The following is a 26,850-nucleotide window of genomic DNA, read 5'->3' as shown; positions in this document are numbered from 1 at the left end:
GCAGCTTTGAGCTTGTGTGTGTGCAAATGGGTGTGTGCCTGCCTGCTTTCCTGCCTCCCTGCCTGCTTGCTTATATGTGTATGTGTCAGCCCACCCGGGGCTCCAGTGAGCTGTGTGAACTCTCATCAATCTATGAAGGCTGCCCCCAGGTTTCACTGCAGGCTGCGGTGTAATAGAGTGGAGACACATACTGCACACACACCATGCGGCCAGGTCAACTGCAACATCTGTACGCATGGCCAGCAATCAGGAACCTGCAAAACATGAGTCATTTGAGGGCTTCGCAGCAAGTGGCTTGCCTCCTGTTGTTATTTGCATCCTCTCTATGCAGCACTCTCACATATAATAACCCTGTATCTATGTTACAAAAATCACATTATTTTTCCTTTGAATGAATCCAACTGCCTAATTAGATTGTTTTGTCCTCAATGTTTTTCCTTGGCAATGCTACCCTCCCCGGAATGTGGGGACAAATTGACAAACATTGATCACAAAGGCATTGTGTTGGCCAGGGGGAAGCATGCCAACAATAAAGCAGCACTACTGATTCATCTAATCTATTTCAGTTGTCCTACGCAGGTCTTGTTGCTATGTGTGTTGCTATGATTGACCAGCGGGTCTTGCATGAGAAGGTCTGTTTCAAAAGGGTCTTTTTCATTCTGGCCTGTGTGTCATGCAGAAATCATCACAGTCCTGCAGCAATGGAAACAAAAATTATTCATACAGTAAACCCAGTCAGGCGGTAGTCACTGCTTTCAAAGAATGTGGCTGTGGTGTGAGACAGGTCTAAATGTGACAAAGTCAAGTCCACTAACACTGGTCAATATAGACACCTAGTGTGAGGTGTCGCTCTCTAACTCCATCACTGAAGTGAATAAGTCTTAGATGATCCCATCATAGGACCCCGCAGGCTAAAGCACACACGGAGGCTGACAAACTAAATGCACATTCCTCGGTGTGCTCAGTGTATCCATGGAAGGAATCAGCCAGTAGAGGCAGCATGCGTATACAGAGAGAGGTGTCTTTATCACTCAGACTGAGAGGAGTGAATATACTGTGCATGTCATGGGGAAACTGAAACACGAGCCCATATTTTACAGGTCAGCACAATCACTGACACAACAAAGACATACTTTATGCAATATATGCGTGGCAGGGACATAAACAAATGCACAGTTTTCATCATAGAAATGTACACGGGAGCATGCAACACTCCCATGCTTTCAAATGTTTCTCCTCCACCTCAGGAATGTCTTCAACAACAACACAGGGAATTGTTGATGTGTTCAAGTGTCACTTGCTTTCTACTGCAGGGCACAGTCTTCTTCATCAACTGCTCATCTGGTGTGGGATTGAAACAGGCCCCACTACGGGGCTTAGTTCCTGTACTTCCTGACAGCTACACTCACAAAGAGACCTGTTGGCATTACAGCATTGGTTAACATTCAGCTACAATGCTGCTTAACAACCCCACTGTGGCTGCTAAGCCCCGTATTAAAGCATAGATAGCACGCCGAAATAGTTTTCTGCATGCCACGTTAGACAGGCATGCTCTCATTCAGAGCCCCGCTGAGCAGGGAAAATTACAGACTTCCTGCAAACAAAAAAAGCTATTTCAAGTCCTACAATTAAGTGTCCAATGTACACTGGATAGGCGAGGGAAAGCATGGCAACGATTTTGTAATTCTGTAATGAAAACCTGAGGTTTTGACTGATGAAAAACCAAGGGTGGTGGTGTGTGATGGGAGGAAGAGGATAGGAAGAAAGAAAAGATAAACATGGCAGTGTTAAGTGAGGATACATCAACTTCAGCTGAATTAAACTGTCATGTTGGAGATTGTGCCTTGGGTTGGAGGAGGTTGGTGAGAGGGGGAAATGGGATGGTGAGGGAGGGAGACGGTCCTCTGTTCCTGTCAGGTGAGCTGACACACACTCACACTTTCTGACAGTGTTTTGCTACAAGTGCTCATAGCATGTACACTCACCAATGGCCAGTGGGAGAACTGACAGAGCAGGAAGCATGGGTGTGCACGTGTGAGACATGTGTGTGTGTCTGTCTGTGTGTGTGTGTGTGTTTGTACTGTATTTATGTGCATGCTCTGAAGGCCAAATTGACAGTACAATGGATGCAGCTGTGTGTGTGTGTGTGTGTGTGTGTGTGTGTTCATGTGTGTGCATGAAAGGTTATGTGTGTGTGAGTGAAGGTGTGTCTGTCTGAACGCAGCCAGCAGTGCGCTGATGGCTGAGCAGTGCGAATGACACCTCCTGTTGACAGTGGGCTCGGAGCAAGGATGCTAGTCATAACATAACAGCAGGAAGGTGGGAGGACATCACCTCCGAGCACACACACACATGCACACACACGCATGCACACACACACACACACACACACACACACTCACTGACACACTGTGACACAGCGTTAAAGTCATATCAAGGTCCTTATTTAGATGGGCTATCATCTCTGACCTCTCTCTCCATCCTCATTAGTTGGACTAGACAGCCTCTGCAGGCCTGAAGCCGCCTCAGGCCCGCACACAAGATGTCACATTGCTTCATCAGTGACACAGTAACTCAATGCACACAGCCTGTAGGTTTCGTCCCGCTCCCCTCTTGTTGTGCCATAATTGACTGTTTGATTGACATTCTAACCGTTTCTGATGATAGCCGTTTTGCTAATCTGGGTCTGGGTTACAAACAGACCTATCAACAGCAAAAAAAAAAAAAAAAAAAAAGAAAAGAAAAGAAAAGAAAAAAAAAGAGCTCCCAGAATCAATTTGACCGCTGTTTGCAGTTAACAGCTGCTACCTCACTAAACATCATGGCCATCTTAATTATTATTTCACTCCCAAGGACCACACCATCAACAAAAGGCATTTAACGGTTTATTGATTGAGCGTGAGATGATACGTGGAAGGAACGATGCATGAATCTGTTTGCTTGTAGGCCTTCAGGTTTGCTGAAGGCAAATCTGAAGGCCTACGGGAATCCACCAGCTCCTGGGCACAACGGACCCCCTCAGAACCCAACAGGAGAAAAGAGATGAGATGGAGTGAAAAAGAAAAAGGGGATGGGAGGGAGGGGTGCAGAATAGCAAGAGTGGATGGGAGGAAAGGTTTAGGAGGGTGCATTTCCATATATATATATATATATATACACATATGTCAGAAGCGGTGTTGAGGTGAGGTTGAGGTGAGGAAATTTGAATAGAGCTAAAGCGCATAATATTAAAAATTATCTGCATCAGTGCTGTGAAATCTGCAGACCTCTGTTGTTATTGGAGTGACAGCGAAAGGTGCAGAGTGACTGGAGAGGAGGGGATAGCATGGAGTCTGGCAGGGCTCCAGTGCTGACATGAGAGCCAGAAATGGGTTCAAATAAGGCCCTTGTCACATTTCTCTCTTCATGTTTTATTTTCATTGTACTGGCCAAAAAGAAAAACTAATAAAATGCCAAAGTGAAGTCTGCCGCCCACCCTTCTTTAAATGCCAGGTGTCAAAATGTCAAATGCCTCTCGAATGCACCCTTAAAAATCAAAATGAAGGTTGAAACAAGTATTATCTAAGGATGTCATCTGCCCTTATCTTGGGTTCCCATCCAGCCTGCCTGGCCTTTAATTATTAACTTTGGCATCAGTGACAGGAAAAAATGGAAAAATTCATAGACTCGTACCTTGGCGGGTCTTTACCTAGAGGACAAAACCTTTCATTATCTCTTTGTTTCTTTGTCTCTCTCTTTCTCTGCTCCTAATTCTATTTCTCTTTTTTCTTCTTCTCCCCCTTTCGCTGTCTCCAGTCAATTCGGTTCAGTTCAAAGGGTCTTTATTAGCGTGACCAGACCCGTGGCGAGGTGCCAGCTCGCTGAAAGGGAACGCTATGATGGAACATCAGCAAACCACGGGAATCTCAGCACCACTACGCAAACACACTCATCAGGTGGAGACGGGCAATGAATATAGAGATGGGAGAAGGGGTGTGTGTGCATGTGTGTGTGTGTGTGATCTTGGATGTGACTGCCTATGTGTTAAAGTAAGTCTTTTTGTAAAGGAATAGTTCAGCCAGAAATGAAAAAAATCCTCATAGTCCAAGTGTTCAGAAGCCAAACAAATTGTAATGTGAGTCAAAAATACCTTAATTTACACCTGTTAGGGCTGAACAGTAGTCAAATTATCAAAATCACAATATGGCCAAGTGTGATATCCAAATCACAGGGTCAGCAATTTTTTAATAAGGGTAAAAATGTGTGATAAAATCCCATTACAGTCCCATTTTCTGTGAAATCTTGTGGTGCTACAGAGATGGCGTGACCTACAAATCATATTCTCCAGATGTTAATATTTGATGTTTAATGTTTAATACGTTGTTCCTTCTTTCCTTAAAAATTTAAATTATGGGGCACCCCAGGAGCTCGCCAGGTAAGAGCATGTATTGCTTAAAAAAAAAAAAAAAGAAAGAAAATTATGATGCAAAAATTGTCATTCCCACTCAAATTTTGAATCATATTGCAATAACAACATCTGTCAAAATAAGTCTTCACAATGTAAGTCTTTACAAAACCTATTGTCTTAGAAAATGCTCACACACTTTCACACACACACACACACACACACAGAGTCATGTACATGTACATATATATATATATATATATATATATATATATATATATATATACATATATATACACACACACACTTACTGCCAACAAATATGCCATGAAACAAGTGTACGTGCACTCACACACACACACACACACGCACACACACACACGCCCAGGTGGTCCTATCCTCAAGCCAGCTTATCTATTAGAAAACCAATCATGTTCTGCACCTGGTCCTATCAACAGCAGAAATTTGGCTGCAATGCTAGAAATCTGACTCATTTTTCTGCAATCTGCTTATTTCTTGTCCTACAAATGCTCCATTTGTCTTGTAACGTAAATCACAAATGCTGTTTGAAACCTGAGAAATTGGGTAGCATTTGGTAGATCATTTATATATTGGAATAAATGGTTCATGTCAGGCAGGTAACCGTCTGTGTGTGTGTGTGCGTATGTGTGAGAAAAAGAGAAAGAAACAGAGAGCAACAGAATGAAAGTGGGAGTGTAATAAAGAGAGAGAGAAAGACAAAGTTTAGTATATGGATCTGAGCTTTCACTGTGAGAGTCCTGATCCAGAAACACTTTGATCTCACAGACAAAGAAAGGGAAGGTCAAAGAGAGCCTGGTTATTCATCCAAAATCAGCACCCGCTCTGTGTCGCCACATCAAAAACCTCTCAACTACATTCTGAGCGTTTTCATTTTCAGATTCTGAACAATGGTAGGCTACAAGTTTTTTTGTTTTTTGTTTTTTTTTTTTCTTTCAAAAAAACAGGACAAGCGGTTGACACGTAGTAAAGGTGCTCAGAGCCCAGTTTAGAGCCTGAAATCACGCTCTGCAGTTTCAAACAGAACGACACTCCCTGACTTCAACCCTCTGAGCAGGCAAGAACAAAACTAAAAAAAAAAAAAAACACAGAGAAAATAGGGAAGAAATTTTGAGATGGATGACAAAGAAAGGAGACCCCTTCCTGGCCAAAAAGGTGCCCTTGGTAAAGAAGGCAAGATATTTTTTGTTATTCATAATTACTTTGATCTGTTATGAATCTGAAGATGAAAGATGCTTTAGTTGTGTCTGCTGTTTGATAAGGTACGCTGTTCCCTGGCCCTCGCTTGGTTGTTTAAATTCATGGTGTCGTGTAAGTCCATGCAGGCTGCGCATACATCCTGTACACATAACACAATAATAAAATGCTGTTCATTCATTCGTAGCTAATTCATATTCATTTTTGCATGTGTTGATAATGAACTGATAGTCTTTTTTATGAGCATGGCCCTAAAAATATGTTGTTTTATCTATTCTAAATTTCAGCTGACATCTAAAAAGCACAGCAGGCTTAGTTCATACTGTTCAGCTCTGCTCTGAACAGCAGACAGGCCCTGCATGTCGCTCCAGTAGTAGAATTGTCAAAAACTATCTGGATATACACGTTTTGTGAAGTTGCATTTTACTAACCTCACGCAGCCAGCGGATCTCACCGGTTCATTTTGGTTTGACTTGCGAAACCATGAGGCCACGCTCCAGCTGAAGCATCACTGGAAACCTCAAAGAAGCTTTTTTGAGGAATTACAGGCGTGGATTAGATGAGCAAAACGGCAAGAAGCTACAGTGAACTGAACTGGAATACAAAAACAACAAGACATCAACGTGTATTTTTTTTTTTTTTTTTTTTTTTTTTTTAGTAAGCAATATGCACACCAATATACTTGCTCACTTTCACCATCACAATGGCCGCTGTTTATTTCGCTTTGGGGCTTTCTTACGACATCATATGGTTCATTTGTCTGATCGGATGAGTGAGCTATTAATAAACGGTTGATCCAATCGTATGTATTTTTGTGAACGCTGATTGCTGCCGCTCCCTTTGCCAACAGTTTGAACTCAAACCATTCCCAGACTTGGATACATGAAGTGCACAGAAGAAATGAAATCAGACAATGACCGAGCCAGGCTAGATTATGAATAAATGCAGGGTATTATACACTGGGCTGTTGTAAATATTATGAAATCTGTGCTGTTGTTTTTTTTTTTTTTTTTTTTCACTACAAGTGGACATATCATCCTCATTTTCAAAGCCATTTCATAATGTAAGCATGTAATATGTAATAAAGCCTAATTATCCACGGGTGTAGATAATGCGTTTTTTCCCCCACACGTTACAGCTGGGAAACACATCAGGTAAAAAAAATACCAGCGAGAGCAGATGACACACTGCCGCCTCCGCCTGTTGCCGCGCCCTGCGCCTCACCTCTCACCTGTCTTTCAACGTGCAATCATCATCACTCACATAAACCACAGCACACACACACACACACACACACGCACAGAGAGAGAGAGAGAGCACATACCACCTAATGCACCATCCGCCATAATCACTCTCACACCACAGAGAGAGCGAGCGGCAAAGACAGAGGAACAGGGATAGGATGATTAGCTTGACATCACACGAAAGACGGGGACAATAGGGGAGGAAGTGAGAGATTGTGAGAGAGAAAGAAAGAACAGGTGACAGGCACAGAATGAGAACAAAGCTAATAAGACAGAAGAGCGAGGGAGAAAAGCAGATGGGCAGACAGACTAAAATAGAGATAGAGACGGGCTGGCAGGCTGAGAGGAGAAACCGAGCAGGAGAGAGGAAAGAGTGAAGGGAGACAATGAAAATCAACAGTATTTCATTTTTATTTAAAAGAGCGAGGCAAGAGAAAGACAAGAATTCCTTCATGGCCGAGGAAAGAGAGCGATAGATAGAACATGGCTGGAGGATATCACTATATTTATACTCTACTATGCTATTATTTATTTATTTCTCTCTCTCTCTCTCTCTCACTCTCTCTCACTCTCTCTCTCTCTCTCTCTCCCCTGCTCCCTCGCTCCCTTTGACGGGCCTGATTTTTAATAACATGCGGATCTTTGTTCGTCTCCTTGATTAAGGGATGGAGATTGTGAAGACAGTGCCACAGGGGCCAGTGAAGACCACACTCGATTCACGCAGAGGAGGAATCACACTCCCCCCCCTTTTCCCTCAATCCCCCCATCCTTTCCCCTCTGCTCTGGTACTCCTCCTCCCCCCACTTGCATTTTCATCCCATCATCAACATCCTCTCTCGCCCTCTGAGTCTTCACCGAGTCTCTCCCGTCCCTCTTTCCATCCCGAACTCCCATATTCTGTCGCTCCCTCCGCTCCCTGTATTAATCCAGACCTCTATTTGTCAATTTTTGCAAGAAAAAATAAAAATGCACCTTAAAATCACAATGAAAACTTCACATTTTTGAACAACCCTGTCCCTCGCATCAAATAAAAATTAAAGTGCCTTTCTCTCTCTAACAGATGACGCATTGGTTTACACTTTTGAAACATGCCTCTTCACATTATATCGACCTGCTTCAATAGGAAATACATCAAATTTAACGCTCTTGAAATGTCGTTTCATCATGACTTTTACTTTATCAGCTTCATCAATAAATGATGTATCAAGAATATATCAAGGAAATATCATGAAAGTGTGATTGTGTTTCATCAAAAACCTATAAACATGTCCTATAATATATCTGCTCTCTAAATCATTTTGTCAGATTAGATGTCACGTTTTTAGATGTGTAATTTAATAATGAAATATTCATATTCTCTGCATACACACACACACACACACACACACACACCCTTCCCTCTCCTGCTTTGTGCCACCCTTCTACCTCATTCTGCTACACCCATAACCTCCTACCCCCCAGCCTCCCAGCATATTAACATGACAGCCGTCAGCATCTCCGTGAGATCGCCTCTGCACTGTTGATCTGTATGAATGTGTGTGTGTGTGTGTGTGTGTGTGTCAGGATGTGTCATGGCATGTGTAGTTCACTCAAGTGTGTGGGAGTTGTAGGCATATACGTACATGCGTGCGTGCCCTTGTGTGTGTGTGTGTGTGCGGCTCCATGTTGTGGTGCAGTGGCGGTGATTTGTGTACTCTCTGTTGTTTGTTGCTTTTCTGAACACCGTGTTCTTCACTCAGTCACTCCCCAGATCCGCTCGCCATGCGCCTCGGTAAGTATCGCCACAGCAACCAAACCCAGACAGGCCCCTGCCTGACGACTGCCGTTATTGGGCCAATAAAGCCCACAAAACGCATCGCTGCCTGCAATCAGCTGCTATGACTGTGGGGGTGTGTGTATTTATGTGTCTGTCTTCCGCAAATGAGGATAGGTCACTATGTGTGTGTCTGCAATATGTATGTCTCTGTGTCATATCTTGTTATACGCCTCCCTTCACTCATCAGCTCTTGTTGCAAATTTCTTACTCCTATCATCTCTCTCTTGCTGTCACACACACACACACACACACACACACCCACACACACTCCTTCTCTATCCCTCACTATCATTTTCTCCTCCTTTCCGTTTTGCACTATCTGTCTCACTGTGATGCATTTTCCTCCTCTCTCCCTTAAGCCTGTTCTCTAAGACATGTGTGAACCCATGCACACACACACACACACACACACACATACTCGTGCACACACACACACACACGCGCACATGGATTGGGCATGTGCTGATGTAAGGATATTCTTCCTTCTGCATGAGCCCTCTCCTCTAAGCCTCGGGTCAGGAAAGAGCACACAGCATCCACATATGAGTACCAACTTCAACACTGGATTTCTTTGACACACCTGCACACAAAGCACACACACACACACACATGCACACACTACTATACAAGTGCTACATCCACCTGCGTTTATATTTCATTATTTTCCACCTTCTCTGAGAGCCCGTTTCCCCCACAACACTTGCTAATAGTCGTCTTTCCCTCCCTCTCTGCCTCCCAGAACAAAGGTGAAGGGCACAGGAAGGAACAGATGAGGGAGGGAAGGAAAGGGAGACCGTAATGGTGATATTTTCCAATTGTGTTGATTTATGGTTGGCTGTTACCATTATTTTACCATTTACTCCAGCAGGCTGGAGGAACCAGGCTGGACAGCTCGAGCCAGGAGGGGAAGAGAGCAGAGGAGAAAATACAAGGCCGAAGCTGGAGGAAAGACAGGTGAACGCGACAACAAAGAACACAGCCAGTGCAAGAGGGACGGAAATGAATGAAGGAATAAGGGAATAAGAGAGTGAGAGAGATAGAGAGAGCAGGGCGAGGGGCTTAATCAATGTAAAGGCTATAACAATGCGGTGAGGTAAATTGTCCATTAACTCGAGAGTTTTTCATGCGTGTGTGTGTGTTGCCACACCATAACATTCCAATTTAGCAGGTTACACTCTGATGCTTTCTGACCGGCGACATGCAAATAGTCTTCGGGATGTTGCATAGGACATGTGACCAAATTAGCAAGACATGAGCGAGTGATTGAGGAGGAAAGGTATAGAAGGTGAAATTCAGAGATTTGCGGCCGAGCTTGGCGAAAGGAGAAGGGAGGTGCGAGTAAGACAGAGAGAGCAAGATGGAGGAAATGTAGTAGTGAAGGGGAGATAAGGGGGGAAGACAGGGGAGCCGGAGAGGAAATATCGAAACTTGAGAAAGGCAGAAATGGGGGAGAATGGTGAATTCGGCTGGAGGAGAGGAAATTCACAGGGGGAGGGAGATACAATCAGTTCTTCAGATGCAGAGGGAGATAGCCAGTGCACAGGGACAGGATCGAGATTTCAATGCGGACCCAAAAGGAACAGAGAGCACTACATTATCACAGAGCGAGGAAACACAATTATTACTTTCCACAGTACCTGAGAGAGAGAGAGAGAGAGAGAGAGAGAGAGAGAGAGAGAGAGAGAGAGAGAGAGAGAGAGAGAGAGAGAGAGAGGAGTAAAGAAGAAAAACAAAGAGTTAGCTCACAGGCAGCCGCGATGTTCAATAAAAGACACATAACGTCAGTGGCAGAAAGGGTGAATTGGATGCGAGGTTAATCCTTTTTAATTGCTCTGTGTAATCAGAGTGTGTGATGAGGAAGATAATGATGAGAGAGACAAAATGACTTCTTCCTCTGATGTAGCCTAACTGGCTAAATTGAGTCTGTCACATCAATGTCATTAAAGTGATTCAACAATGGATATCAAATGTCACATATCAATTAATTTTTAATGGGTTGAGCGAGCACACGGCGATAGATAAGGCACCTCTTCCTACAGAATATTTGTGCGTCACAGTGTTTGACGTTAGTGATGGCAGGCATTTGGCAGCGTTTCCATGGCGCAAGGCAAACATGAAGGGACACCTGTCACAAGCACTCATAATGAGTCAATTTGGTGACTAAGTAGCTTGTACTGCCGTGCCGGGTACAACCACACACTCTGCATTAACACCTTGCTACCGATTAGCTGCTAGCAGGCCAGGGCTTCAAATAATAACTCATGGCCTTGGTCGTCGTGAGGGAGAGAAACACGCCCACGGTGGCATGAGCCGTTTTGACAGACGTCACGTCACACCGATGAGTCACGTCAAAGAATTACCCAGCCCAAGAACGGTTCAGGAGTGCAAACACCCGTCCATTCAGCAACTCAGCCGAGAGTGGCAAAAAGACGAATAGCATTTATATACACACGTCTGAGCGGGTCTGTATGTGCCCTCACGCATGTGTGGCAAATCTGTGTATGCGTGCGAATGTTGCCGGGGTGTGTGTACGAAAGCAAGACGGGCAGACACACGCTGCGTAAAACGGATTAACTTGCTATTATGGAGGAGCTGTCAGAGGCCTATAAGACCAAAACACATTTCCCCTCCCGTCTCCCTTTAACCAATGTTGCTTAATCTCCACCCCGATCCGCCTCAGAAAGACTTAAGGGCTGTTACTGATTCCTCTAATGCTTTCAGATGAACTCCATGCTCTGACATTTATTTAGCCAGCTAGAGAAAACATTAAAGTGCATAGTGTCAGCCTAAGAATGCCAATGATGGAATGGATTCGAAAACTATGCATTTGTCACTGAGTGATGTGGGGGAGGGTCGCTTGTGCAGAGGGTTATTCATAACCAGCAGCCAGTCACACTGGAGGCGATCAAACTGCAGCAAGTGTATTAGCAGTCCACCGGGCAGGGTTTCTGATCACACCACTGACGCACAGGGCTGGGCTCAAGGTGCTGGTTAATATTCTCAGCCTTGGGGGAAGACTGGGTTAATTTTCCGAGTGCCCGTGGATGTGTTCTGATTTGTTGAAGTGCTAGGAGCGCTGTGCAATTTGCGCTATCCTTATCAATGGTTATAGACATTATCATCTTTCCGGCAATTGAAAAATGTGAAACTTGCCCCTGCAAAATGACATGAAAGTGAAACTCTTTAAAGATTATTACTGATGTTAATTTTCTCTGCGTATTTGCTGACAAGAGTGTTATTAAGGTTGACAATTTGACACCCTATACGTATAATTCTTAAATACAGAACAATAAGCAGGCGTGTCCCTGATGTATGGATTATCTGAATCTGAATTATTCAATCAGTATGGGTTTCTTAAGACTGATACTGATTGTGATATTTTTTGAATAAAGCTCCAGTTAAGCAACATTTTGTTGCAATATTCAGAACGATTTAAGTGCTAAAATGAAAACACTATGCAAAAGGAAACAAGGAAGCTATCACTTAAGGAAATCTCTTATTAATGTTTAAATGAACAGAATGAACAAGGGAACATTCCAAATTTCAAAGAAAAAAGAAAAAAAGACAGCTACAGAAAAACCTCTGTCATATCAGAGAGGGAAGAAATAGATATGTTGATATCTGATGTTAAAAAAGGTCAGATATTGGCCCAGTATATAAGTAAACCAGGTTTCATTACAGTATTCATCATGTAAAGCAGCTGTTTTACATGATATGTAAAACAGCTGTCACTGAGCAGTGTGTATGTGTGTGAGAGAGAGAAACACAGACTTTAGTTGTAATTTTGAAGTTTGTTATTTTAATTTATATTCTTTTTGAAACATGGTTTCTGTCGAAAGCCACATGAAGTGGCTCACCAGCCGGAGGTTCCAGGCCACCGGCATAATGTGTGTAATAAAGTGAAACAGATACAGACAGAACAAGAAGAAGCAAAACTCGAGAGACTTCGGGAGTTTTACGGTAAATTTTCTATACTGTATTAAATTTGAATCATTCAGTAATTTAATCTGTAATTTGAAAAGCGTTTGACAATACAATTGCCTGCTGAGTCTCTCCGAAGGTTTGCTCAGCACAAAGTGCAGTCTATTGTCAGGAAAAGGGGAGATATGCCTGGCAGAGATCTGCACTCTACTGCGTGCACTCTTCTGGTTTATTTTTTACTCCACTTCCTCTGGTCTCTCTTATCAGTGCATAAATGATTAGAAGATGAGGACTGGATCATTAAAAAGAAAAAACAAGATGAACATGCAGGGCTTTTCGGTGCAGTTAATGACTGTGGCCAGAGTTCCTATATCAACATGGCCTCTTGGTCTCCCATGAGCCTCACACCCTTTGCTTTGCTTTACTCGAAAGCAAACATTGTCCATGTTTATTTATGATATGCCAATATGGGCAACTTCAAAGGACTGTCCGGTTGGCGCCTTCAAGAGAGCTGCTCTCTACCTCTCTCCATCTCCCTCTTTTCCTCTCTCTCCCTCTCTCTGTGAGTTACAGCAGCTCTCCTTTGGCCCAGCCTCCTGCACCTGTCTCCCTGCCAGGACTCGAGCTTTATTTACCGTAAAGCTCTCACAGCAACTCACAGCCGCCATACACACACATACACACACACTATTGCACAGATACACACAAAAACAAGTCCATGTGTGCACACACGCACACACACACTCACAGATTTTGGCTTATGATCAGAGCAAAACTAAACACGGCTGTGCCGGACTCGCCTGTTTGTTTGCTTTCTGTCTTTCTTTTTGTCAATTGTTCTCGCTCGCCACAACTTCCTCATAATTCTTTCTCCTTATTCCTCCTCAGCTCCTCTCCCTTCATCCTCAGCCTGCTCTGTCCTTTGCTTACATTCCAGTGAGAAAGCGGTGGCCTGGGCTGAAGGAGGTGGTCATGGGGTGGAGGCAGGGCAGACGCAGAGGGGAGGCCAGAGAGAGCGTCAGCCCCCCACTCCCTCTCTGTCTCCCCCCCTCCTGACGGCTAATCGATTTGTTTGGGTTTTCCCCCGTGGCTGAGGCCCAGTTGGCCCGATAGGTGAGACCCACAGAGCTTCTCCCGTTCCTTCATGAGGGTACTGAGAAACCAGCCGCTCTAAGCCTGGAAGATTAGCAAGCCAGCGGAGGACTTTACACCTTTCTGCTGAGCTATCACTTCCTATCTCCTCTGCTCTCAACCCCACTGCCTCCCATCCTCTGCCTCTAACATCCCCTCACAAAAGCCTAGGTGGATACTGTTATACACACAGTTCACTTTAGCATGGCTCTGTATTTGTGTGTGTGTGTTCTTTTTTTTTTTTTTTTTAAATGGATCATGGGGCAACAGAGCTTTCATATCACAGCGAGTGTGGATCACAAGAGTAAATTAGGTTGGTATTCGACTGCTGTGGTCTGCCTTGAAAGGAGCCCTACAGTTATTCCACTTCATGGCAACCCTGAGCGAGATGGATACATGGAGGGGGCGAAGATGATGGCCCACAGGTAGGCATTTAGATGAATTACACACCCATACATGCACACACGTTACAGTCATACAAATGGCACATTGATCTCCGTGGCAACATGGCCCGACAGGACTGACGCCGAATGAAAACAAAGGCAGCATGTACAGTGCTGACACACACCATCAGTCACAGATAGCCTGCAGTCCAAATGATTACCTGCTGTATGCAAATCCACTGAGCAATAAGGCAGGTTAGCATCATAATGAGACGTTGTTGTTATTATCATAGACAGGATACCATCAGCAAGTGCCACTGGCTAACTGCTAGCACCTGATTATATGTCCCATTGAGACTGAAGGACCTGAAATTGGAAAGGGGTGATTTCGGGAAGTGTGGAAAGTGAGTCTTCAGGCTGTGCAAATGATGGCTGTGTGTCTGTGTTTTGTTTTGTCCTCATTTGTTGGCCCAGACAAAGGTCTGACATTGTCAGACAAACAATGAATCTCCACTGGGAAAACAAAGCGACAAATAATTGCAAACAGCTACCTGATCTATTCCGGCTCTCTGTTGTGATACCTAAATTAAATGCAATACCTGCCTTCTAATTGACAATCAAACATCTTTAAAAAACTAAATATGTTATTTCTGCTACTCAGACTATTCTTAGTTATGCCATAAAAAACCTCTAACCCCTTAATTTCTAACATTCATCCCATCAGTATAGCACGTGGTTCATAATACCTAAAATCTACCCCTAATCCTCAATTTGCTCACTAATACCCATTGCCTAACATCTTAAATAATGCTGCTTTTAATAACACACAATATGGTGTACCTAGAATTCTCCTACTAACTTTCTTTAATGTTGCACTGCTTAAAGGATCACTTAACAGGTTGTTAGTAAGCTCTTATTCACAGGTGGACTGGTGGAGGATGATTCCTATTACAGTTACAGGTTTTTTTTTTACATTTTGGGTGGTCATTTTGGCTTATTGGTTAAGGTCAGGGTTATGGTTAGGGCATAGGTTGGCTAACATTAGGGAAAGGCTGTAGAGAATGAATGTCATGTGTATGTCAATGTATGTATGTAAAAATTCCATCGCTATACAACATGACAACAGAATTCATCACCAAAACGACATGATGGGAATTTGAAGGAACTATAAGCCCGCATGCACATACAGGCAGCCTAATAAAGCAATCATCTTCAGGCGGGAAGAAATGACCTACATGACACACTTCTGTTGCATATACATGCATGGTTTGCATAAAATTTACATGCAGCATAATTAGCATACATGTACTCATATGTACAGAGCTACACACATTATCAATCTACATGTCACTCCCAAACAGAGCTGAGTGGACGGTGAAAAAACATGCGCACATACAGGTTTAGCCCTTCATGTGGCTAAAACATTTCTGCTGCTCAGAGATTCAGAGATAAGCCCCAGATAAATTACACAAGCATTTGATTTTGATTACCGAGCCACTGGATAGCTCAGACGGACTAGGAGTGAGCACTGGCCAAACAACAGCGGATTACACCAAGTATCACTGAACCAGTTCTGAGGAAGACAAAAGAAAAAAAACTTTCACATTAACTGAGCCTCTTGGATCGCTACCGTTTAGCATTTAAAGTGTCCTTTGCCTCTCACCTTTCAGTACACACACATTGATGCATGCTCATTAACAGCCAACATTTCATGAATCAGCATTATTCCCTTTTCACAGTGATACTGATAATATTCTACAATAGATTTTTTTTTGTGTCTGTGATTGCACCAGGGAGGTAAGGGGGGGTGGGGGGTTTGCCTACGCAGTTGAGTTTTGACTCAGTGGGGGAATGTTTCAGTAGCTGCCAGACCCATCACACATTAATGCAAACCTAAGGCCAGTAAAACCGCAAATTAGCTAATTTATCACATCTGTTGTATTTTAAAATGACAGATTTGCTCCCATTTTAATTTTTATATTGCATTGTCTCAGTTACATATTCTAATGGTTCGAAATCAGGCAGGAACCCATAATTAGCTGCCGCGCAGGCATTTGGATCAAACCAGCTGAGCGGGGAGTGACTCTCATGTTAATACTTGCAATAGCACTTCTGATTGGTAGTTTTGATTACAGCCTCTTGACTTGCACACCCAAAATATCACAGATGTGTAAAGAACAGGCCGCAGTCGACGGGCTCCAAGAACATGGAAGTGGCGATGAAAGCTGGCTTCAGGCTACATTTTAGTAACAAAAAACATCTGCTGCACGTCTTGCATAATGAGTAAAGGCTTGAATACCTGTAACTATATCAGACATTTACTTAAACTCAGTAACTAATTGGAAAGTATGCCAAAAAAGTGGAAATGTTCTGTGTGATTGAAATATCCCATTTATGATTTTTTTTTTTTTTTTTTTTTGACAGAGGAGGATGTATCTGCTTGTCTTGTAGAAAATCTGTAGAGCTCATCATGATCACTAGTTCATAAAAGACAATGATTTGATCCAATGAAACAGTATTATGTTACTATTTACTGTAATAAAATGTCTTAGAGGGGAGTTTATTAATATTTAATAATGGGTTGTATATTTATACCAGTAACAATTTCAGTGAGAATGTGTTGTTTTCTCTCTCCTTTTTTTCCTCAAATTGTGGTTGTCCCATTTTGGAATGAAACTTCTTATTTGTAAGCAATAATCCTGGAGGAGATCATGCGTGGGTCTGCTTGTTTCTGTCCGCAGCTAATCTACTACTGGCCCAATCAGCCTAATATTTGCAAACGGATACACACACATACACACACAAATGTGGGCAGATAATGTTGGTGTTTTCACTTAGAAATTCATATTTTCCATGGAATTGTTCCTGTCCAGATTTGCACACCAAGGTAAGACAACACACCTGGCGGAGGTCTGCACTCTACAGAATGCACTCTTTTAGTTTTACATTGTTTTACTTCTTGTATTTTAGTAGACTGCGTACAGTGTTAATTTAAAGTTTTATCTTTTAGGTTAGCTTCAACTTTTAACTTCTTTTTTATTTAAAATTATGTTAAAATCCATGACTGTAATAAACCAGCCAGTTCAGGCACTTTGACCCACACTGACTGCTGGCTTTGTTACTGAATTTCACCTGTATTTATATCAAAGCCTAGACAGGGGTCACATTAAGACAAACACTAAGACTTATTTGCAAGCACCGTCAGACTCAGGTCTGACATGGAGCCGTGTGGAGAAGAGCTCAGCTGAGCCCCACTTCTGTTTATGAGCAGCTACAGAGAGAGATGGTACCTGCAGATCCCATGATGAGTACAATTATTACACTGTCTGGCATGCCGCCGCTCAGCACCACCAGCAATGAAACATTAAAATGTAAAACAGACTCACTAGACCAAGGCTGACAGTACCATTACCTCAGTGATTTTTGATCATTTTTTACACAATGTGGTTATCGAGTTGTATTAGAGGAGAAATACATTACAAGATTTCTTGCAGGTTTGTTAAACCTATAAGCTAGAACACTGCCCTTAGAGTGGGAATATTCAAATCAGGGGTACCCGTGCATTTTCATGTAAAGTCTCCCCTATTATACATCTAAGGTCATGGCTGCAGCACCAGTAAACAAATGTCAGTCATTTTCTTTTCTTTTTTTGAAAGGTGTTATCTTCTCATGTTTGTCATGTTTCTGTTGTATTAGTTAATATGTTGGTTTTCTGTTGGCTGATCTCCGAAAGGTGTGTTTATGCATATAGGTGGTATTCAAATTATGATAGTGTGTAATTAAAATAGTGAAATTATATTACACTATTTCAAATTATAATAGCAAATCTGGCCATTCTTGTGCTTATTATGAGACAGAATGCAGCCGGCACCCCTGGGACATGGAACCCCATTTTGACTGAGAGTGTTTTATCTGAAGGACCCAAATCACTTACGGCTGGATAAGATTTGGTACAAACTTGATGTGGTGTGAAACTATTTATACTGTAAGGGGCTGATGACTGTAGGAACACAGAGACCTCTGATCATAACAGTCATTGCAATATCATTCCCTAACCATTCTATCTTCAAATAAGATTATAGTGAAATTACTCTAATGTATTCCTCATTTTGCAGGTTGATCCCCTAGAAACTCCCTCAGGGTCCCTGGGCTCTGCAGGTGCCACTTTAGGCCCCCGCTGATGTTGATCAAGGTGCTACGATAACGTGGCAGAGATAAAACATTTTTTCCCACTTGGGTTCTCCAGACTCCAGACTACTAAATTTATATTGTGATTCATTGTACATTCTCTCTGAAATGTATTGTCTTACCAGTCCATGTCTTTTGACACATGGACTGGCATGATTTCAGTCATGAATTTTGGCAGTTTAAGACCTCTGAGCATGTGATATACACAGTAAGTGTGGTAAAATACACCTCCATTTTGAGTTGCAAAAAGTTAACAGTCTGAAAAAGCCTACTTTCCAAACTCCACAAGAACAACTGAGCATATACCCCAGATTTAGTTGGTAAAGCTGCTGACTCGCTGCCTGGCATAATCAGCTGATATTTGTATAGAATATTTTGTTGGAATTTGAAATGTGTGTTATTGTTTTTATTGTCTCCTATCATGTGTTGCCATTGTCAACTCTGTCTGAAAGCTAAATTTCCTTTATTGTACAATACAGAGTATAATGCACTGGATTAAATAAAGTACTATAACTATAGCTGAAGCAAAAAACACGATGAGGATGGTGACATAACCAAGCCTTCTGGTTAGACTCAAGAAATTGACATGGACCTAATGAGCAGTCATGCAGCTACCAGCAACACGCAACAATACCCAGAATGCCTTTCACAAGGCAGGTCCTGACATGACCCCAAATCAAGCTTATCAGCCTTTGTCACTACACACTCCTGCAAGTAAGTGGCAATCTAGAGCTGAGATATTATAGCTGTGACTTTCAGAGCCTCCAGCAGCCGGCTGATTAGTGCAGCCCAGAGCTGATCACCTGAGCCTCAGACCGTATAACAATTAAACTGATAAAACGACTGACCTTTTCTACTAATGATAATGCAGGGGTGTCACTAGCCTTTAGTGTTGTCCTGGGTGTAGCTACTTAGGCACTAAAGGAACAGGGATACACAAAGCAGTTACAGTAACAGTACGCACACACAAACACTCACTTTTTTTCTATCCCCTTCACACACATTATGCACACATTTCTTTTATCTTCTTGCAATCCAGTCTTAATGACTCCATTAACTGAGAGGCCATTAGCGACATTCACTTTATGGCCAGCTGCACGGCCCAGACGGCAGCACTGTGCAGCCGGGGCATGTGTGTCCTAATGTCCATCACCACTGTTGTCTCCTCAGTCCTCATCACCCCACGATCCCTCCCCACTCCCAATCTTTCCCTCAAGGCCAACTAGCCTGAAGCAAGCAGGAGTGGACAAACGACTAAGCAAACACGGCCATTTTTTCTGCTCCATTAGGCAATGAGGAGCATAGGTTTAGTGCAGGCTGCTGTGCCTCGCACTGGTGGTCAGGCGGCGGGAGGACTGAAGGCAGAGGAAACTGCGGTGCTGCTCGGTGTCAGAGGAGATCTCATATCCCAAATTAACCCAGTTCTCTTTACAGCAGGGGCTGTCTGGGACACTTACGGCTTTATGCATGAACTGCCACGACAAAGACATCCATGAGGAAGAAAAGCAAAAACCACCTCACAATCCCAGTTGATAGCAAAATGATGGACTCTCCGTTGATAGCAGTTGCACTATTTTTTTCCAAGCACTACAGAAATGACGGTTGCTGTCCACCTTTCATGAAAGAGCAGCTCTTCCCAGAAAAGAACTATAAAACGATTAATGAAGACAAAAATCTGAAAGCGTGTTTTTGCTTGTACCACTAAATCATCAGGGAATCGTCAAGGAGCCACACCGCCAAGGGGCAGTAAAAACTGAAAGCAGCAGATAAAAAAAATGAAACCAGCAAAGAAGAAACCCCAACCCCAGGGATGATGTGATCACTGATCTGAAGAGACCTAACTGGCACAAACAGAGCAGTGGGGAGCTCTGATACTGGCAAACTCAGTGTGTGAGATTGACTCATGAACCATGTGCATTTGTGCACCAGTTTAGACCAAGTGGACCAGAATGATTGGGGCATATATACCATTGTTCTTTGGGGACCCATTGACACTAACACTTAATTAATAATTGCACACATCATCCCCAGTTGTCCTTTTACTCCTTCATGTCTGGTCTCTTGAGTCAAGCTGACTAAATGTTTCTACTTGGGTTGCAATTGCTGTGTAGCCCGCTGCTCTTTGACTCTGGGTCCACAGTCTGAGTCATGCAGTTATTTCTGACCATGGAGCTCAGCTGGTGAGGGTCAGAGGTCAAAGTTCATGTGATGCCACCCAATCAGGCATTTGCTGCCACTAAAACAAATACACTCCATGAAATTAAGATGAAACTTCCACCAGACGACAAACAACAAAACTAAAGGGAATAGTTGCTAACTCTCAATGGAAGTAGACAGGTTTAGGCTGCATTTTGCACCACATGTTTGTGCAGTCTGTCATAATCCATTGATTTAGGTTGGTGCCCTCCCCCTGGGGCCTGTTTTTTTTTTTTTTTTTTTTTTTTTTTTTTTTTGAGCTGCTCTTATACCATCACATGCCAAATAGGTACTTTCTGTTTCCCACTCCAAGCTAATCTTTAGCTCTGCAGGCAAATGGTTATTCCTGCTGAGAGGAGAGTGAAGATACTTCCCATCATAGGAGGGGGCTTGAGCCCAGCCCCAACCCTAATATTAGCTTGCTGCGCTGGGAGCTGTGTGCTTCAGATGGCTGTACTTTACTTCCACTGTGCAGGACTGGGCAGTGGTTTCTGCTGTCTACTTGTTTTTTTTTTCTCTCTCTCTCCCAGAGGTGGGAGACCATTTATCAGCTACCAGAGGAACACGTATCGATGTGCAACATAGCCTGGGAATTCAGTTTTTATTACACTTTAAACTGCAAGGTCAACTTGGCAGAAATCAGTGTCAAAGCTGTCAAGAGTGGAAACATGAAACAAATAGCCCACACGCAGGATGCAGTGTAAAACATCGAGATAAGGGGCGGACAGGCGCCGAGATCATACCATGAGAGCTTTGGTGTACATTAACACATGCAATGACCGTATGATATATGAGTGTGGCTGAGAGGTTTCCCGATTTACTGGACTTTTTGAAGCTGACAAATATCCTGATAACTGAACAAAATATAACACAAGTCCGTAATGACCTCACATGCTTCAACAGCACCAGGCAAAACCTGTCTAATCAGGTCAAAAAGACACAAGCTAACATTATATTTCTCCCAGTGACTTACTTTAAATGGTCTGTTGTCATATAAGTAACTCCAGTAATGACAAGTCATGCCGAGACTTTTCATTTTCCACTTTTATTCAATGGGCAGGCAAAGCAGCCATGTTGTGGAGCGCCGGCCTTTATGACAGTGTAATGTAGTCAGTATAGTCTCGCCTTTGATGGCATCACATGCCACTCGTCCTCTCTTCTATGGGTTTTCTGAAAGTGACAAAGGGGATCGGCAGCAGTGTGTTATCAGTGTGCAGCTGCCATAATCGTATTATTTAGTAATCTTAATTCTGCGCGTCTGACCAACAGTGTGAACAAAGCCGGGCCTTGCTAAGCCCATCAGAGTGCTCCCACGGAGCAGAGGTCTTTTCCTGCTCCACAGCCCCACTAGACCCTCGTTCTCCCTCTCTGTTTCTCACCCCCATCCCCTCCACTATGTGTGTCTCTTTCATTCTCAGTCTCTGTTTCTCCCGTCTCATCTCCCTCCACTTTTTATGCCTCTGTCTTCAGAATGTGCTTCCCCTCTTCCTCTCTCTTCCTCCCCCCATCCCATCCTTCTGTCTCTGTAACGCTCCGAGCAGGGAGTTTGTGTAATGGCGTTATTCACAGTTCATTGGTCTGTTTGAAGGGACTATCTTGATTGAGCGTCTCCCGGTGCAGGGCCTGGTGACTGTGGGAGTGTATAAAGATGTGGATGTGTCCGCTGAGATGGATGGGCTTTGTAATATGCAGGACATTGCAGAGGCTTGGTCTCAGTATATGGCTTCATCCGAGGCAACACATAGAGAGATAAAAGGGGAGTGGAATGATATGCAGGGGAGGGACACAGGGTGTAACACTCAGGGCATTAGTCATAAAATGGAGGCAACAAAGAACTAGTCAAGGAATCAGAATTATTCTCATTAGCTGCTTTGCCCTTTTCAGTTTTTGCCAACCCCTCCAAACTCCCCCCCACTCCATGCAACATACATACATAGCCCCTTTCTCTTGCACCCTAATGAGCGCCAGTACACTGACACAGAACCGAAAAACTGCTCCAAGAAGCAAAAACACTCACCACTAATTAGTTCAAATTAACCTCAGGACTAATATGTAGGCGGGCACAGACACACACATACTCCCTTATACATCCACACCCACACACATACACACACACACACACACACACACAGAAAGACACCTCCTTCGCCTTTTTCTGACACCACTCTGATGCTGTTGTAAGCTTGGCTGTAAGATCACAATCTCTATCTTCGGCATACACGCACACACACACACACACATATACACACACACACACACACAGGCTCAAATTGCCTGGAGCTGAGGCAGCAAAGAAAAGCAGATCCGCTCTGCTTTGAAGACACCATAAAACCAACACTGCAGAAAGACTGGCGTGAAGGCATACATGGGCTGAATGCACGCTAATGACATGCATTGTACATGTGAGCAAGTACACACACATAAGCACACAGAGGGGAAAGGAAAGAGAGTCCTACTTACAGAATGAATCAGACGGTGTCAGAAGCGCTGTGCCATATATCTCTGTAGTGGTGAGTCAACACAGGCATGGAGATCCGAGACCAGGGGGGTTTAGCACTTCAGCCAAGGGGGAGGCCGCGGGGAGTTAGAGGGGTTCAGACTGTGTCATTGGCTGTGAGGAGGTATTAGATGGAATCTAGAAGATTCCTCTGTTTACACTAACTTGGGGAAGATAATCCTTGTGGAAGAAAGTGAGCAAAATCATTTGATAAAAGGGAAAAAGGTTCAGTGCTGGGTACAGACAGAAAGAGGGATGGAGTGTGTTTTTTCAATTTCTTACTAAAAAAAAACAAAACTGGAGGCCCTGTTGAGTAAGAAAAGCAAAGGGTGAAAAATTAGTCAGTCAAAAATGGGCCTGCACCTTTCCCTCCTATGCTGTCTTTTTCTCCCCCGGCCCCCCCTTTCTTCCTCTCCGTGGGACTGTGGATGGCCTATATGCCGAGGAACGCCAGCATCAAAAAACCAATCGTCTCGGCAGACGACTAGAGAACATAAAGGAGTAAATGACAAGCAGATGAAGGGGAGGGTTTCCGACACCTGCTCTCTCCCCCTGCCTCTCTCCGTGCTTCCCTCTCTTCTTCTGTCTAACCTGTATTTCTTTTCTAGTAATAGCCCCCCCTCCCTCCTGCCTGTTTTTTAGTGCTTGGGTTTGCCACAGCACTGACTGAGGGGGATGCAGTCAGATGCCTTTAATTGAAGTGAGATTCCCAGTCTCCAGGAGCTACTAACAGAGGGATGCTCCTCTCGTCTCCCCTCTGCCTGCCTCTGCTTTCTTGCCTTCTCCCTCTCTCTCTCTATCTCTCCCTCTCCCTCTCTCTCTCTCTTCTTCACTCTCTGCCTAGAATGACAATGATGGCTGAGTCGCACACTGTCTATTCTGCCGGCAATGAATGTCTCCCTGGCTTTCTGCCTGACACTCCGAATGGCTGCTCACCTGTCTTTCTGTCTGTCTATATGCCTTTCTGTCTGTCTGACCAGCCTTACAGCTTGTCTGTCATTCAGCGTGCTTGTCTATTTACCAGACCATCTCTCAATCAAGTGTTTCTGCCGAGCACTAAGCCACAGTCCAGGCGGGTGCAGGGGGGACTTAACCCTGCTCTGGTGCTCAAGTGCCCCCCCTGGTGTAAATCCTGCCCCCTCCCCTGCCCATCGCGCTAACTAGCCTCCAACACAACACAGATGAATTAAAAAGAGACTCTAAGTCTCCAAGAGGATTTTGAACAATCCTAGTTAATTCTCTCGTTTTCTTTTCTCCCTTTCTCTCTCCACCTGTTTCCCCCTATCTTCTTTCCCTTTTTTTTTTTTCTTTTTTTTTTTTGTTGCTCCACTCCTCGGTGTCTGTCTCCCTGCTCGTTATCTATTCTGGACAGTCTGTCCCTCCTCTCTCTCTCTGTCACAGAGGGGGGATCAGGAAGAATGGAGCTGCTTCATAATGTATTCCTCTGCAATGTATGAAAAGATGGAGAAAAACAGAGACAAAAAAGTGAGGAAAAAAGAGGTGTTTTGAAAACTGTTCCTTTCAAAAATAAGCCCTCCTCCTCGACATCAACTCAGAACAGAGGGTCTCTTGAGGGGGGATTTTCAATTACTCGCTTTTGCCCACAGGCTAATTTGGAAAAGTGGCCTGACTCTGAGGTGTGCACAAAAGTCCTGCGATCTCGAGAGGATATCCAGTCGATAAATCCGGACATGTCCGAAAGCTCCATCGCTCAAGCATCACTTCTGCCTATTTCATTTATGATGAAGTCCCAGAAGCAAAATCATACAATCAACAGGTTGATTGGTTTGTTGTAAGTCTGCTACTCCTCTGAGGCCTGTAACAAACTATTTTCTGTACTTCCTGCTGGACCGCTTCTTGAATCACAGTCTGGCTTGTCCGAACTCAACTCCACAGGTCCAGGCCTCCATGGGACGGTTCCAGCTGACGTCTAGAGAAGGTGGAGCTGGTTAGGTGGGGGAAGCTGGTCGTTAGTAGGTGGATGTTTGCCCCCATGCTGCACATTTGGTGCCCATTTCTGCAAGGCTTCAGATCTGCAATAAGAGGAAGGAGAGAAGCAAAGTGGAGAGGAGAGAAAGCAAGAGAGTGCGTGAAAGGTTAGGATGGTGACATTTGTGTCACTCTCCCTTATCGCGTATGTCATTCTCCTCCTCGTCACACTCCCCCCTGCCTGTCGTCCTGCTGTCTATTCCGTCCTTGTCACTCTTCCTCCGACTTTGCTGCTTGTTTGTTCCCTCCTCCTCCACCTCCTCTCCGCTCACCATAGCACTTGCACCATTCACTCACTCCTAACAACTCCAACAGCTCCAACAAACTCACCTCCAGATGCTCTCCCAGCTCACGTCTTCCCTCTTCCCTCCTCACCTTTCCTCTCATTCAATCTTTTTCTCCTGTCAGTTCTTCAAATCCCCAGTTAGCTGTCTATCTCACTCCACAGTAACAGAGACAAGACGTATTGGAGTGTGTGTAGTGAAAGAGAAAGAAAGGTCTCTAACTGGTGAATGTGCCTGAGGCAGGTTGGAGGCCCACAAGCTAACCTCCGAGTGTTGGTCAGGTACAGGCAAGCAGATTTCACTGCCACAGTCTGGCTTCACTTTGGCCCTTTCTAAATAAACCAAACGAACAACATGCCAGGCAGGCAGGTATGCACGTACATGCCAGATGGCAAAAACAATACTGGCTTAAGCCGAGACAGACTTGGCTGCCTGGTGAGGGTTTTTATTTTGTGATAAATCCCACCATTGTGCTTCTTGTCAAGCAGATTGGCTAAACCTAACAATAGCAGCAGGATGTCATATTGTAACTACCACACAGGTAATCTCTGCTCTGTTACTATGCTACAATTTGCACCTGTTGAATCTACAGATGCACTCTTTTGAGAGCTACACAAAAGCCCTCATCTCTTATCTTTAGCTCACAGGTGAGTGATGAATGGCTACCTATTTCTTAGCAATACAGAGATATTGCCCAGCTTCTTAAAACAGTAGATATCCAGGACTCAAAGACATACAGTAATCGTATAGTCTGCTCTTAGGAGAGAACAAGAGGAAACCATTTAATAGATTTAGTGATTCCTTCCTTCTTCCACAGTACAGGGAGGTGACGGTCCATTTAAGGTGAAACATTAAAGGCCATTCAGTGTATTGGCTCCGATCAATACTGTTGTGTGGATAGATGTGACCCTCCGGTGACACCCCTATCCTCCCAGGACCATTTAGGATGAGACTGTGTGCACTGGCTCAATGCTTAGTTTACTCAGTGTCTGTATATATATGTGTTTGTGTGTGTGTGTGTGCGTGTGTGTGTGTGTGTGTTCACAGTGTTTTTGGCACCATTACCATGTCATTGTGTCACGGGTGTGAAAAGATGTGGGTGGGTGAGAATCGGTGTACAGAAGGCATGTCAGCAAGGTGTGCAATGACAGGAGAGCATGCAAGAGGAATGGCAGCGTGTGTCCGTGTCTGTGTATGTGTGTGTGTGTATGTGTGCATATGCGTGTGTGTGTGTGTGTGTATGCGTGTGCGTGTGTGTCACAGCTGTCATGCCTGAAGCAATTAAATGCATTGATCTAAATCATAACCTTCTGTTCCACCAATCTTGAGCGTTAAGACTCAACACACACCTCTGCCCTTTGCGCCATATTACACAAACACAGACACACACGCACGCACACACACACACACACACACACACACATGCACACACACACACACACACGCATAACACTATCAAAATGACTGACACAGAAACAGAAATAGCAACGCTCACACATATCCTCAGCATCTCCATTCATTGCCTGTGTCAGGAGAGAGACTCAAGTGTCTTCGGTGTGTGTGGATTCAAAGAGAATGTAG

At 43.9% G+C, this 26,850-nt stretch overlaps 1 protein-coding gene across 1 annotated transcript in view; it reads right to left on the bottom strand.

The window, feature by feature from the left end:
• grik5 (glutamate receptor, ionotropic, kainate 5) overlaps positions 1 to 23,282 on the bottom strand; it is a 72,460-nt gene extending 49,178 nt beyond the window's left edge. The window contains exon 1 of the mRNA XM_030073141.1: positions 22,960 to 23,282. The gene's annotated coding sequence lies outside the window, so the exon portion shown is untranslated. The remainder of the gene's footprint in view (positions 1 to 22,959) is intronic.
• Positions 23,283 to 26,850: the final 3,568 nt, after the last annotated feature.

Source organism: Myripristis murdjan, chromosome 16, assembly GCF_902150065.1.
Source record: "Myripristis murdjan chromosome 16, fMyrMur1.1, whole genome shotgun sequence".
Classification (NCBI taxonomy): Eukaryota; Metazoa; Chordata; class Actinopteri; order Holocentriformes; family Holocentridae; genus Myripristis; species Myripristis murdjan.
Note: the sequence above shows the minus strand (reverse complement) of the source record. Positions and strands in the feature narration are given on the sequence as shown.